The sequence below is a fragment of the Marmota flaviventris genome, chromosome 3 (assembly GCF_047511675.1).
Source record: "Marmota flaviventris isolate mMarFla1 chromosome 3, mMarFla1.hap1, whole genome shotgun sequence".
Taxonomy (NCBI): domain Eukaryota; kingdom Metazoa; phylum Chordata; class Mammalia; order Rodentia; family Sciuridae; genus Marmota; species Marmota flaviventris.
Window position 1 is genome coordinate 112,376,923 of NC_092500.1, and position 14,962 is coordinate 112,391,884.

General features: G+C 41.4%; 1 pseudogene; it reads left to right on the forward strand.

Annotated features, from left to right (window-relative positions):
- The first annotated feature begins 2,667 nt into the window (after positions 1-2,667).
- LOC114095840 (ret finger protein-like 1) lies at positions 2,668-5,522 on the forward strand (annotated as a pseudogene).
- Positions 5,523-14,962: the final 9,440 nt, after the last annotated feature.

The following is a 14,962-nucleotide window of genomic DNA, read 5'->3' on the forward strand; positions in this document are numbered from 1 at the left end:
GCATCTGAATGCTGCATGCCTGTGTTCCATGTCTCTGGTCCCCCCATTGTAGTTCAATCACTCTGGCCTTTGGCAGGTGAGACATGACAGATCATCACCCCAACCCTAACCCTGATGGTGCTGTGGAATCATGGATATTCACCTATAGATTCTGCATGTCTGGACCCACTTTTCTGAAAGTTCTTCCTCTCCTGCCATGACTGGTATCTCCTTCTCCTGTGGTCATGCTACTGCCTTAACCAGACCCCTGGAGACCTGGGGGATGTTCTCTTTTGGTACTACCTGCTTTAGTCTTCTCTGTCACTTGAGTGCTGCCGGCTCTACCCCACTATTGCTCCAAGGGCTTAGGTTCTTGATTCTACTGTTTTCCACAAACTTACATTTAGGCACTGTGCAGACCTCTTTGCAACATATTATTGTCTCTTCCACTGCTGGTAATTCTGCTTACATATTACTCCACAGAGATGGAAATGGTCTCTTGGACACTCAAAGGAAACCTGTGCATTTGTCCATTAAGGGGAACATCAGGATTCTTGATTCTCTGTAAGTTTTGACAGGATTAATAAACAGTCCAAGGTATTTCATGCTTCCTATGAGACACATGGTGCCCACATTTCTACCCACAAATAAGCTCAATTGACTGACAAATTCAACTGAAACTCAAAGTCATAGTTGTTTCTAACCTGACTTTTTGTCAGCTCAATATTAGTTATTTCCACTAGATTTTATCTTTCATTAGAAATTGAAGACCCTACTGCTCACCATTTTTAGTTAGAGTTGTGTCTTTTTCAGTTTTTTTAATAAATAGAAAACAATGGAGGTTGAATTCTCTTTGCATTTGAATATGATTGCAGCAAAAATAAACACCAAATAATAATTTGAGAAATGAAACAAACTATTCAAACTATTCAACCACTTTCCATTAGTCTGGCCTCCATAGCTCATCTCCAGAGACCATTCCCATTGTTCTGAGGCTGGTTTCCCTGGAGTCATTTTATCCCAGGATAAAACAATATTTGAATGGGACCATTACATTCTAATTATTTAAAATTTGATAAAAATGCTGTTGATTCATGAATTAAGTAGAACTTAATATTATCACTTCAGTTAATCTGCTGATTTATCAGTCCTTTTGTTTCAAACCCAAGTTTCTCTATCTCATGTTATCCCATGAAGAGTTACATTTGAAGAGGAACAGAATAAGGTCTTCTTAAATAAGGTATGAGAAAGTAGGTGATTCATTTACTACATGATCTGTTGTGAGGTAGGGAAATCAATTGGATTATATTCATGTTATTTAAAATTTGAAAAAAGCTATATAAAAATGCCAGCACACAGAAGGAGATTAAAAGACTCAGGTTTGTTAGAAAGAAAAGAGAACACAGTTTTCCTCACTGTGAATGGTTTGTATCTGAAAACATGAGCACCCTGAGGAAATGTCCTTCCTTCTCTCCCCCAGGATTAGTTTCTGATGCTGTGAAGTGCCTGAAATCCACTAGGATGTTAATAGTCCCTTTTTCTAGTTTAAGTTATTCTTATAAATTCTCAAAAATTTTTGTCATGAAAGATAAACAAGGACTGGAGTTGTGGCTCAGTGGTAGAGCACTTGCCTGGCATGTGTGAGACACAGGGTTCAATTCTCAGCACCACATGTAAATAAATAAAGTAAAGGTCCACTAACAACTAAAATATATGTGTACATACAAAAAATTAAAAAAAAATTAAAAAGAAAGATAAACAAATGAAAGTAAAGAAACTCTAAAATTTTCTCTATGGGATGCATGCCTCTGTGACTTCTAATTCTGATGTGTATAAATTCTAGCATTCTATGATATTGCATAAACAATTCTGCTGAATAATCTATATTAGAATTATAAGCAAAGCTTTACGTGTGTAATGTGTATAAGTTACTTTCCTTACTTACAAAGGATGAGAAAAAAATCTCTAAAATACACTTGTGAAATTAGTATGCTAGGTACAATGAATCGTATCTTCATATTAAAGAGAAATGTCCTGTCAGAATTAGGATTTTACTGTTTCCTGTCAACAGAATCACTGTAATTCCAGTGACTTGAGCTGCCTTGGAAGCAGCTAGAGGACAGGAAATTCCAGCAGTACAGGTGAGTCCTCTGTGGTGTATCTGGTTTTCCCTTTTCAGATGTCTATCAATAGCAGTTATGACCCAGTGGGATGAGAGAAGTTGGTAAGTACTCCATCCCACATGTGCTGTCAGGCTGCTCACTAAGTGTCACCCTTGATCACCTCTAGGGGTGGTGGACACAGAGTGGGGCATACAGTTCAGGGGCTACAGAGGGATGTATGTCTTAATTGCATCCATGATAGTTGCTAGGGGTCCCTTGTGTATGGTGAGATGATGTCACCTTCACTGCTTCTGACATAGATGTCACATCTATTAGCGCAGATTGAGGGACTCCAGGAGCAGAGGTCCTTTCTCTATTTCAGTTCAAAGTGACAATCTGTGACTTTTTTTCTAAATACAACTTAAAATCTCTGAAGATAGGGAGATACTCTTATGGTATTGTTCTGGCAATGACAAAGTTGTAATATAATAGCTCTGCACAAATAAAAGTCCTGGCATTTTGAAATTAACAGTTAATGAATTCATGGAAATTCCCTCCCATATGCATTTGACCCTTAAAGAGGGACATGGCTAAACTCTTCTAAGAAGTATGCAGATATCCTATCTGCCTCACCTATCTTGAAAAACCCTTGTACCTGAAGTGTGGATGCATCTATTGTCTCAACTGCTAGAATTCCCCAAAGAAGGAATGTGGTGGGTAGGCTTTCTGGTGCCTTTTGTGTCCCATGGTCTCTCATAAGAAGGACATCAGGCCCAATTGGCAGCTAGCAAAGCTGGTTTCCAAGATCAAGAAACTGGAGCCCTGACTGCAAGCTACTGTATGGGTGAACTGAAGAATGTAGAAGTTTCAAGGTAAGACATCTGCACACCCTGCCTCCTTCCCAGTACATGACCAGGAAAAATCACCTGTGCAGTTGACTCTGCATTCCTTTTGGGGACTAGGTGAGGTCTGGTGCCTAAAATTGTGATGTCATTGTGGCATTGATGATTTTCAGTCCTAATAACGTGTAGAATCACCTTGGGATCTTTAACATAAATGCTAATGTCTTGTAGTGGCTTAGATAAAGGATATTCTACACTTACTGAGACTGCCTGGGGAGGTTGGGATGGAGCATTTTCTAGACTGGGAGAGTTCAGCCAGGATACTGCTGACTTGGGGATGACACACAGAGAGGCAAACACTTGGAGCCACTGAGTCTGAGCTTTGTGGCTGAGATGCCCAGGAATGTAATGTGAAAATCCCCTAGCTGATTCTAATGTGTAGAGCATGTCAACACACATCCCACATGATGGTCTCTTCCCCATTTTGGAGAGGCTGGCATCCAGTACCTGTGGTAGTGCTTCTGGGTGTCAGGTGAGTCCCAGAATCTGATGTCCTGATTCATGCACCAATGGTGGCCCTGGATTCATTAGATGTAAAGGACATTTTTTTTTCTTTTTTAATTTGTTCTAATTAGTTATACATAACAATAGAATGCATTTTGACACATCATACATAAATAGGTAAAGGACATTTAAATGAAAAGATTATGATCATTTTGACAAAGGACTACACCAGTACATGATGTTGTATTCATTCCCATGATGAACCCAACACTGTTGGCTTCTGCAATGTGTCTTCCCTGACACTCCTGATTTTTGCTCATCCTTCATCAATATCTGATCTCTGCATGAAATGGGAGAACAGGTTCACTCTCTTCTCATCTTTGGAATATACTAGCTCTTTTACTGACAATGTGTCCAGATGACATTTCATTCACAGTTTCACTATCAGGCAGAGATTAGTCACCTGATATTTATTTTAATCTACAAAAGCTACATTGGTGATCAAAGCTATCTTTTCCCTTAAAGATGCTCTGGAAAATTATTATTTTTTAAAGTTTTTTATTTGTTTTAATTAGTTACACATGACAGGGCAATGATCTTGACATATCATTTGCAGGGAAATGGATGGCATTAGAGCAGATTATGCTAAGTGAAGTTAGCCAATCCCCAAAAAACAAATGCCAAATGTCTTCTCTAATATAAGGAGGGTGAGTCAAAATGGGGTAGGGAGGAAGAGCATGGAAGGAAGATTACCTCTAGATAGGGAAGAGACGTTGAAGGGAAAGGGAGGAAGAAGGGAAATTGCATGGAAGATGGAAGGAGACCCTCTGGACAATTATTTTTCAGAATGCTCCTGAATATTAATTTTGTCTAGGCTACCTCATCCTTTTCCTTCCTTCCTCCTCTATTGACATGGGCAGCCCCATACTTCAATTAAATACCTAATTCCTTAAAATGATAATTTATATTATTCATTGCCTATTTTCTCTTTAATAAGTCAATTTTGACTAATAACATTTTCTTTGTACTGAAGATTGAACCAAGAGTTCTCTACTACTGAGCTGCACCCCAGCCCTATTTTAAAATTTTGAGACAGGGTCTCACTAAGTTGGTGAGGCTGACCTGGAATTTGCCATTGTCCTGTCTTAGGTTTCTGAGTTGCTGGGATTACAGGTGTGCACTATCACTTCCGGTTTGACTATTAACTTTTAAGTACCTTTCTCTTACCTCTTAAATTTTAGCCCATTATTGTTTTGACTAAGGCCTCATCTTCTACATAGTATGGAAAGTACTCTGAATGAAGATGCCAATCCTCATACTGTCCTTGCACTCCAGGAATGTTACCTATGTGGCCATATGGTCATCTGCAGAGATACCCCATCTACTGTTAGAACTATAAATATAATTTGTTGCAAACATGGAAACAAATGCCTCAAATAATATCCAAAACACTGAAGTAGTAAATGTGGAAGCAGAAACATTGTTTAATATTGCTTCTTTTCTTTGTGTTCATTATCATTCATTTTTTCATTCATCAGTGTGGTAGGAAAAGGGTTCTAATAGCAGAGACTCTACAGTCAAAAGGAAAAAAGGTTCAATTAAGGTTTTAAAATTTAGAGTGTAAAAAAAAAAAAACACAAAAGAATTCTGTGAATTAGAGTCACTGCACAAAACATACCTATGATATGTATTATGATCTTTCCAGTAGAGTCAGGAGTTGGCTCCATGAAAAAAAATCTTATTTTGGACTTTGCAGTGGAAGTGAAAAATAGGACTATATTCTATGTGCTGAGCTTCTTTTCGTTTCATCATGTATATGACCTTGCATGTTGACACAGCTACAAACCTCCCAGTCATTACTGATTATCACAGGAGCATACAATGAAGACAAATCAAATAGTATCAACTGCTGCTGGCTGAGAAACTGGGATATGCAGTGTGTGTCCTTGGTTCCACTAGGCTTACTTCTGGTCTTCATTACCAGGAGATGGACATAGGAACAAGTACAGGATGGGACCTGGAGAATAACAGAGCTTCCCATGTATTTCAAACCAGTGAGATGCCAAAGAGCCTGGGATGTCCCTCTGATCCTTGAGATCATCCCAACTGTAGCCTGGGCCTTTATTACCCTTTGTATTCAATCTACCCCTTCAGCTACCAGCTACCCAGGAGCCTCCCTCTTCTCTTGGCCCTTCTCATCAAGTGTCCCAGGAAGGTGTTCAGAGGAGCTCTTGACCTTCCCTCCCATCAGCCTTTGTAACTCTAATCAGCCACTGGAATCCTCTAGCAAAGTGAATTCCAATATGTTTCCTCCTCTGTGGCCCCAGTACTCCAGCTTGATAGGCAGGTCTATATCCAAATATGACGTCTGAAGGGCAGGATTCTTTTTAGATTATCAAGTTCATCTAAAAGGAAAATTCAGGGATGACTCTCATCCCTATGCAGCCTCTCAGAACAAACCTGTCCCATTCAGCATACAGAGGATCCACCCACCCTGGTCATACATGCCTTCACAAATTCATCCAACTTCTGGGCTCCTACAATGGAATGTGTGAGATACAGGTGATTCTGGTACCAGGGGTCAGTCCAGATGAGAAGACAGACAGCCTGACAATTATCTGTCTACAGTGACAAGGAAAGGATAATTGCAACAGTGGGAGAGTCCTGGATATATGGGAGAAAGAACACTCTGATAACTATGGCAGCCTCACCTTGAAAACTGAGAAGTTGAGGCAGTGGAGCATTTCATGGAAATATATATGAATGTGGGTCCTGGGCCCCTATCCTGTTTAAAAGTTTCCCAGGTCCTGAGGGGCCCCAATGCCTGAGACTCAGGGACACAACCAGTGGCATGGACCATCAATCCCAGGCCACCCTCCCAGGGCAACAATGCCTGGCACAGGAGGCTATCTGTACTTAGGTCCTGGGACAAGGGCCATTGGTCCCACCACAAAGGCCACCATCCCCTGACCCAGCGGAGCTGCCAATGTGTCACCTATAGTTGAGGGCCTCACTACCTATTCTGGCCATACCAGTCCCTGGCTCCTTAGCCAGGGTCCAATTCTGCCCATCCCACCTAAGCCAGCTCCATATGCCCAGTGCTTACCAGGATCCTGCAGCCAGGTGTACCCACACTTGTCCCCTGAAGTATGCATAGAAGTCTGCATCTCACAAAGATCCACACTTTAGAGCTAGTCCCTGGAGGGCTCTACAGTCAAGAGGTCTGACTACTATATCCTGTGGGGACTACCCAGCATTCTGCTATCTAAGAATCCCTTAGAAGCCCCCAAAGAGGCCAGGTATGATAGCCTCAGCTACAGGTCCTGGACCATGGCCTTCTTAGTTGCAGTTTGGTTTAGAAAATACTAACAGGTCAAACTATCCCTATGAGGACTGGCTTTACCCAGATAATGAGGGACTAGAAGGGGCAGAGAGCAGTCCCCAGGCCAGCCATGCATGGTAGATGGCTGCCTGTGTTGAAAGGAAGGGGACAGGATAAGCAGAGGAAGGGGAGGGAAGGGGAAAGGAAAAAAGACCCTGCACTTGGCTGACCAGGGACTTTGCCATCCACTCTGCCACTAGATGCAGCAGAGGCCAGAGATCTCTGGATCACAGGCAGTCATAGGCAGCAGTTTCTGGCTCATGTGATTCCTTGCCAGGGTCCAGGAGAGACTGAGAGTCACAGGCAGGGGAATTAGACAAGGTAACATGAAGGGAAGGACAGTATAAAATTGTACATGGGGGGTGGGGTACTGTGAGAGCCAAGGCTGGGCTCACACTTGTTTGGGAGGTGGCAGAGTTCCCACATTACCCATTCACCTGCCAGTTTCAGAAAGTGCCCATATCCTTCTGCTTGTGGCAGGTTGTTTATGGTGTTTGTATAGATTACACAGATCCATAAATATGGCTAAATATATTGGGCTGGTAGTCAAAGACGGGTAAGATCCAATTACAATGGTATCAACCTAAGCCAGGAGGCTGACGACTTGAGGTCAGACCATCCAATGACGGGTAAGGACCATATGTACTATTGGACAACCTAAAACAGGCACAGTCCCTAAACCACATATGCTGCAGTCTGGCTGGGCACAATTCAGAGCCACTTATCAAGCAGAAACGAACTTTATTTTTAGAACACACATGCCGCACCACAGGAGCTCTTCAGGAATTCCCTCAGAGCCCAACTGCCACCACCGGCTTCCCACAAGCCTCTCAACCCCCCCCCCCCCCACTCCTCCTGCTCTTGAGGCCGATTGGCTGGTTGTGTGGGCGGAGCCAAAAAAGTCCCCCCATGAGCAGCTCCCTGGTCTGAAAGGGCTGGGAAACAGCCCAATGAGCATCACCGCAGAGGAGCCAATCAGCTGGCAGCTGGAAGTTTGCTGGGGCCGCTGTGAGCCAATCATCAGCTGGCAGCTGGAAGTTTGCTGGGGCCCCTTTGGCTGTGGCTCTCAACACACATACTTGTTGTTTAATAAAACAAAAGGGGGGGAGATGTTAGGGGCTGCAATCAAGTCAAGATGGTGCCTGGCAGTTTGCCAGGAAGAGTGGTTTGTGAGGCAACGCCACTGAGCCATTAAGATGATGGGGATTCCTTATTGGCTGATTGCTGTATCTGGATGATGCTAATTGAGTCAAGCTGTGTGTAATCAGTTAGGTATATATACCGCTGTTGTTCCCCAATAAAGCAGTTCCCGCTTCAACCTTCAAGTTGCTTGTCACCTCCTGGTTATTTTGCCCAGCCGGACTGCGGCAGACAAAGGTGCTAAAAACATGCATTGGAGCAAAAGTAGCATCTTCAACTAATGGTGCTGGGAAAACTGGAAATCCATATGCAACAAAATGAAATTAAACCCCAATCTCTCACCATGCACAAAACTCAACTCAAAGTTGGTCAAGGACCTAGGAATTAAACCAGAAACTCTGTGTCTAATAGAAGAAAAAGTAGGCTCTAATCTAATCTTCATCATGTGGGATTAGGCTCCATCTTCCTTAATAAGACTCCTACAGCACAAGAATTAAAATGAAGAATCATAAATGGGATGGAATTAAACTAAAAGGTTTCTTCTCAGCAAAACAAAACAAAACAAAACAAAACAAACAAAAATCTGTGAGGTGAGCAGAGAACCTACATCCTGGGAGCAAACTTTTACCCCTCGCACATCAGATAGAGCACTAATCTCTAGAGTATATACAGAATTCAAAAAGCTAAGCACTGAAAAAACAAATAACCCAATCAACAAATGGGCCAAGCACCTGAACAGACACTTCTCAAAAGAGAATATAGAATTAATCAACAAATAAATATATGAAAAAATGTTCATCATCTCTAGCAATTAGAGAAATGCAAATCAAATCTACTCTAAGTAGATTTTTTCACTCTAAGTAATTCCAGTCAGAATGGCAACTATTATCAAGACAAACAACAATAAATGTTGGCGAGGATGTGGGGGAAAAGGTACACTCATACATTGTTGGTGGGACTGCAGATTGGTGCAGCCAATATGGAAAGCAGTATGGAGATTCCTTGGAAAACTGGGAATGGAACCATCATTTGACCCAGCTATCTCTCTCCTAAGTCTATACCCAAAGGACTTAAAAACAGCATTCTACAGAGACACAGCCATATCAATGTTTATAATTCACAATAGCTAAATTGTGGAGCCAACCTAGATGCCCTTCAGTGGAGGGAATGAATAAAAAAATGTGGCATATATACACAATGGAATTTTACTCAGCAATGAAAGAGATTTAATCATGGCATTTGCAGGTAAATGGATGGCGTTGGAGAAGATAATGCTAAGTGAAGTTAGCCAATCCCTCCCAAATAAATGCCAAATATTTTCTCTGATATAAGGAGGCTGACTCATAGTGATATAGGGAGGGAGAGCATGGGAGGAATAGATGAATTCTAGATAGGGCAGAGAGTTGGGAGGGAAAGGGAGGGGGCATGGTATTAGCAAGGTGGTGGAATATGATAGACATCATTATCCAAAGTACGTGTATGAAGACATGAATTGGTGTCAACATATTTTATATTGACACCAATTCATTTGGGGTCATTCATTTTTTCATATATTGATATGAAAAATTGTGTTGTATACATGTAATAAGAATTGTAATGCATTCTGCTGTTGTTTTATTTTTCTTTTATAAAATCAATACAAAATGAAAAAGAAAAATAGCACATATATTAAAAAAATAAGTAAAGTAGATTTGACATGGGATTTCTCAAAAATGTGTTTGTTAGACATTTGATTAATTTATAAGATTAAAATGCTAAGTGTTAAATATACCACCAAGTATTCTTAACTCCTTGAACTCCACTGGGTGACATGATTGATGTTTTCATAAATTGGTAAGTGAAAAATAAAAGGATTTAAAGTTGCTTTGCCACAACTTAAAAAGTTTATTAAAAATTTAAAGTTCCAACAGGTATAATTTTATATACTTGAACACTGTGTTTTCAGGAAATGGTAAACAGAGGTAATTTTATATACAAATGTTTATAGAAGATTTCTGTATACAAAGGCCCAAAAGTTTCAACCATTTCAATTAAGAGTACTGTAAATAACATTGTTATAGTTAAAGCAGCACCCCAGGGTTTCATAAATTCACCTCCAGACCACTCACATATAATCGAATCAAGCTTTTATTGAAGCACACTGGTGGTGACTGACCAGAACATAAAGCTGTTCCCCTGATCAGCCCTGAACAATTGCAAGGCTGCTCCTTATAAGCCTGAAAGCCACAAAAGGGATGTTTGGGTGTCTATCCAATGCAAGCAAGCCAAGTTATAAAAGCGGGAGAGTGCAGTCATGTGGCGGGATGTTTAGCCAGTCACAATTAGCCCAGTCACCCCAATTACAGAAACACAGCCCAGTTACCCTAGTTACAGAAACATGCCCCATTAGGTAGTTCCGTGTTCTTAAGGGTTTCTATAGCAAAAGGAAAAGAACAACTTGCCCCAGTCATGACCTTTCTATTTGGCACGGTTGTTTTTACAAAACAGAGTTACTAAACAAAATGGAGTCACTTTGGCTTGACTATCACAACATAAAGTATTTCTTTTTATTAAAATGAAATAATTTATCTAAATTCAGGAATTTACAAGGATTGTTTCAGAATGTAAACAGAAAAGAGGGTTAATAGATGGGAAAGAGAAATTAGAAGGTTCTAGGTATGGAAACCATATTTAATAGAAGGAAAAGGAAGTGTTTGTGGATAAGAAAGTGTTTATGTGATGAAGTAAATAAGAGGGTTTAAATAAGCAATAAAGAAGTTCTATGTATGTGAAACAATCAGTCAAAGCTATTTAAGGTTTGTTTTTTCCCCCCAAAGGACAATTGTTAATTTACTGATATAAACCAAAGTTTAATCTATGTTAAAAGGACAAGGATTTCTTAAAACATTAATTTGCCCATAACATTGTTTATAAGTTTTGATTTTTTGAGCAAGTAATCTTGAAGGAATTAAGGACTATACAACTGTGGTTAAACAACAACTCTCATTTTGGAATATTGTAATATGTTTTTACTCTTGTTAATTTTATTTTGTATTTTCCTTATAAATCCGTATAAATCCATCTAAATGTTGCCTGTTAATGTTTTGCAGAGGTATTACTTCAAGAACACACAACCTGGGTTAATTTAAGATAATAATCCATCACCTACAGTATAATACAGACCCCAATTAATAAAAAGGAAAAATGACTGTAAGATTGTAGACATTAAAGTTAAAGCCTAGTACTCTTAATTTAAGTATGGTGAGGCTGATATGCTAGATGTTTAAGATCAGGACTTAAAAATTAAAGTTAAATTAAAAGGGCCAAGAAAACCAATATTTGACTCTTGCCTTTCAAGTCAGTCTGAATCCAGGGAACAGGAAACTTCTCTAAAGAACTTTGCCACTTCGGGCCACCTAACTTCCTAATTGGGGAGATTAATGAGGCCATTGGAGAACAGAAAGCCAATCAGTGCACTTGCTATGAAGAGGAGGGTCATTGGAGAAGGGAGACATCCCTGATGCTTCCAGAGGAAGCCACATGATCAGCAAGACCTGAACCCATCCTAGCACAAATGGCATTAGCAGAGCTAAAATCTGCTCTCAAGTTCCCCAAAGAATGACTTCTAAATGGGAGCTCAGCTGATCTTTAACAACAGATAGAAACAAAAGTCAGTTTGACTTGCTTTATCTTAAACACCTAGCAAAAACAGTTAAAACCAAAACATAGCCATCCCTAGGCATTTAAAAAAATAATAGTTAAACATAACTTAGGATATACATTTGTGTTAACCCCCCAAAATAAGTAAGACTGGAGGCTACAAAAGAGAGAGTCTTAGGAAGGAATGCCTAATAACTATTAAGTGAAACTGCCAAGTCAGAAGTTTTTAGTCAGTTTGAGACCTACAAATCTTCCTAACCTCCTACACAGTTAAGATTAATATTTACTAACATGATTATCTAGCCCTAAGTGACAGAAATAAAGAGTTCTCTACTAGACACAGAGGTCATACCAGTAGAAAGGTTTTACAGGATCAGATGACATTAAATAGCTTAACTATATCTTATGGGGATGGACATCTGTAACATTAAAAGTTAACTGTTGTGTTTACATTCCTGATAACTCTGGCTATGTTAAAGATTTATATCCCCAAATAAAGGCCTTGTTCTCTCCAATCTTGTTATGGGGACAACTTCTCAGCCCTCATACCTCCTGGTGAGAGATTATTGGCTTCTGTCATTTAATATTGGTCTTCTAGTGTAAAGGTTGGGCGAGCGTCGGAGGAAGAGACCACCAAGAGACTGTCTCATGCAACAGCAAAGGGTTTATTGGGGGTCCAGCATGCTGGGGCTCAGAGCTCACTTGAATAGAGCAGAGAGCCCCGAGAACAGCTTAAGCAGAGCTTATATACTTTCCTTGGAGAGGGCAGGGAGGGAAGTTCATTGACGGGTCAGGGCAAGTGGGCGGTTTGTGTGCAACCGGGTAAGGGAGTACATTCTGCAGTTGGGGACAGCACATTCTGGGAACAAGATTAGCAAACAGTTCTCAAGATTATTAACCTTTCACTAGGCCTAAAAAGCTCATTGGTAAGTCCCTACTCATATAAGCCCTCAACACAAATGGGCTATTCAATTTGTTTCCCTACTAGCCACCCTGGGGTTATGGCAGGCCTAGCCACAGGAAAGGCAGGAATAACCACATCCATTATCTATTTTCATCAGCTCTCCAATCAGCTGATAGGGGATATCCAACAAGTAGCAGAGTCTATACTAACCTTCCAGAATCAATTGGACTCCTTAGCCTCTGTGGTCCTACAAACCCACCATGGACTGGACCTATTAAAAGCATAGAAAGGTGGACTTTGTCTATACTTTCAGGAGGAATGCTGTTTTTATGTCAACCAATCTGATGTAGTCAAAGACAAGACAAAAAACTCCAACAGGGCCTTGAATGTTGGAAACAACAGCTCTCCTCTGTTGGAGGATGGCAGCTAAGTAATCCTCTTCTTCAGTGGGCACTTCCTTTCCTGACCCCTCTCCTTGTCAGAGGCCTTTTGCCAATGCTTACCCCTGCATCATTAGATTTGTTCAAGACAAGAGTAAAAAAATCTCTAACCAAACCATGAACCAACTTCTGTTACAGGACTACCAACCCCTCATCAAAATTGGGCCATCCAGAGTCAGCATCACCACCAACTCCCAACTCTCACCATTACCTCAATAACATCCTGCAGCCCTAACAAGGGTCCAGAAGTGGCCCCTTCCCAGCAGGAAGAAGCTACAGAAGATTGATCTAAGCCACCATCCCATGAGCGGCCCAATAGCAAACAAAAAAGAAAGGAATATAGGGTATTGATTTAACATTTGAGCAGCCATCTGAAATGATAACCGCCATCTTATGAGATGTTTCACTTTCCTGTACTTCCTCTTACCTGAACTCACCCCACCCCCATTAGTGACCTACTCCATGGTACCATAACCCTAAGTTAATCTCAGAAGGACATTGCCCCTTGACTCTGGAAAACCCCATGGTGCCATCACCTAAGCCAATCCCATGCTATTCCTCACCCACCTAGCTCTAATTCAAGTACCTGAGCCTACCCCATAGCTCCACAACTACAACTCCAAACCCTTACCCCACAACAGCTGAACACCTGAATATCTAGGGGCCTCTCTCCTCTCTAAAGAAAGATGGGCTTTATGACAAATAAACTTTTGTGTGGATCTCTGCCTGGTCTCCATCCTTCATTTCTTGCTTGCCTGTCTCTTGCTTTCTCACTTTCCTTTCAATCACATTCTAAATCCATCCTGTCACTTTGGCCAAACCTGGCCATGAACTCGGCCCCTAGAGATGGTGGTCAGAAATAACAGGATCTTTCTGTCTGCTCAGACCCCAAGACAGAAGGAATGGAAAGTGTAGAAACAGCCTACCAGGCCCTTTGCGGGAGCCCTGCGGTTTGGTTCCACTAGCTGCACTAACCGCCTCCAGCTTTGGCCGTTATCTGGGAGGGAGGGGGGACAAAATTTCGGTGCTAATCCAGAAGGTGTCCCCTCCCCATTGAGTGTCTGTTCTCAACCTTGATACCTCTGCCTGCCTGAGGACAGGCCCCTTGCCAGTGCGGGTTTGATCCTTCCCTACCTGCTGCTCTCTGCAGCACGTGTTCATCAGTGCCTGGGGAATGGTGGAGGGGTCCTATGCGGCGGGAGCCAGGAAGGCCACTGCCAAGTTGAGTGGTTGGGCTCAGGGGCTGGGGGCCTCGGCACAGTCCGCAGCATCCTCAGGCAGAACGCCCTGGCTCCTGCCCCACACAAGACCCTAGGGCACCAACATGAGAAGGGTGCTGCTGGGTCTGTGGAGGAGGAGCGCAGCTTGTTACGTAGGTGACCAGGGATGTGAGTTGGTGAAAGAGGCAGCTATGACCTGGCTTCTGCTCTTTGACCTCTCCAAGACCAACAGCTGTCACCACAGCTTTAAGCCTTCCAGGATACTGCAGTCGGCGCCCTTCCTTGGCCAACCGGTAGGTCGGTACCACGAGGCTGAATTGCAGGGCTGTTTAAGCAGGGCCAACTCTAGTCAGCTCTACCTACATCCCCACCCTGTATTTCCAAAGCTGTAAATAGATCATAAACATAAATCACTTCCTTATAATTATTTTAGAATGAATAAACTTTTAATTTTCAATCAATAGTTAATATTCAAAGAAAAAAAAAACCCTTGGATGAGTTAAACTGAGTAAAATTTATCTAAGCAAGAAAAAAAAAAAAAAAACAAGGAAAGATTGGCTTACCTGGTTTGGTAAGCCAATTGGCCCTCAGAATCAAAACATGGTCAAGGAATTAGGGCTTGCAGTGCCATGTGGCATATTTATGAACTGACATGAGGCACAAAAACACTTTATTGATTACAAAGACAGTGCAGCTCATTACAGCTCTGCAATGGACAAGCCCAGCTGCTATCATTGCCTGATTTTACCTATTCCTTTCAAGAAACTAGTCTATCAGTTAGTTTAACTACTAAATTAGATTGGGATTTGT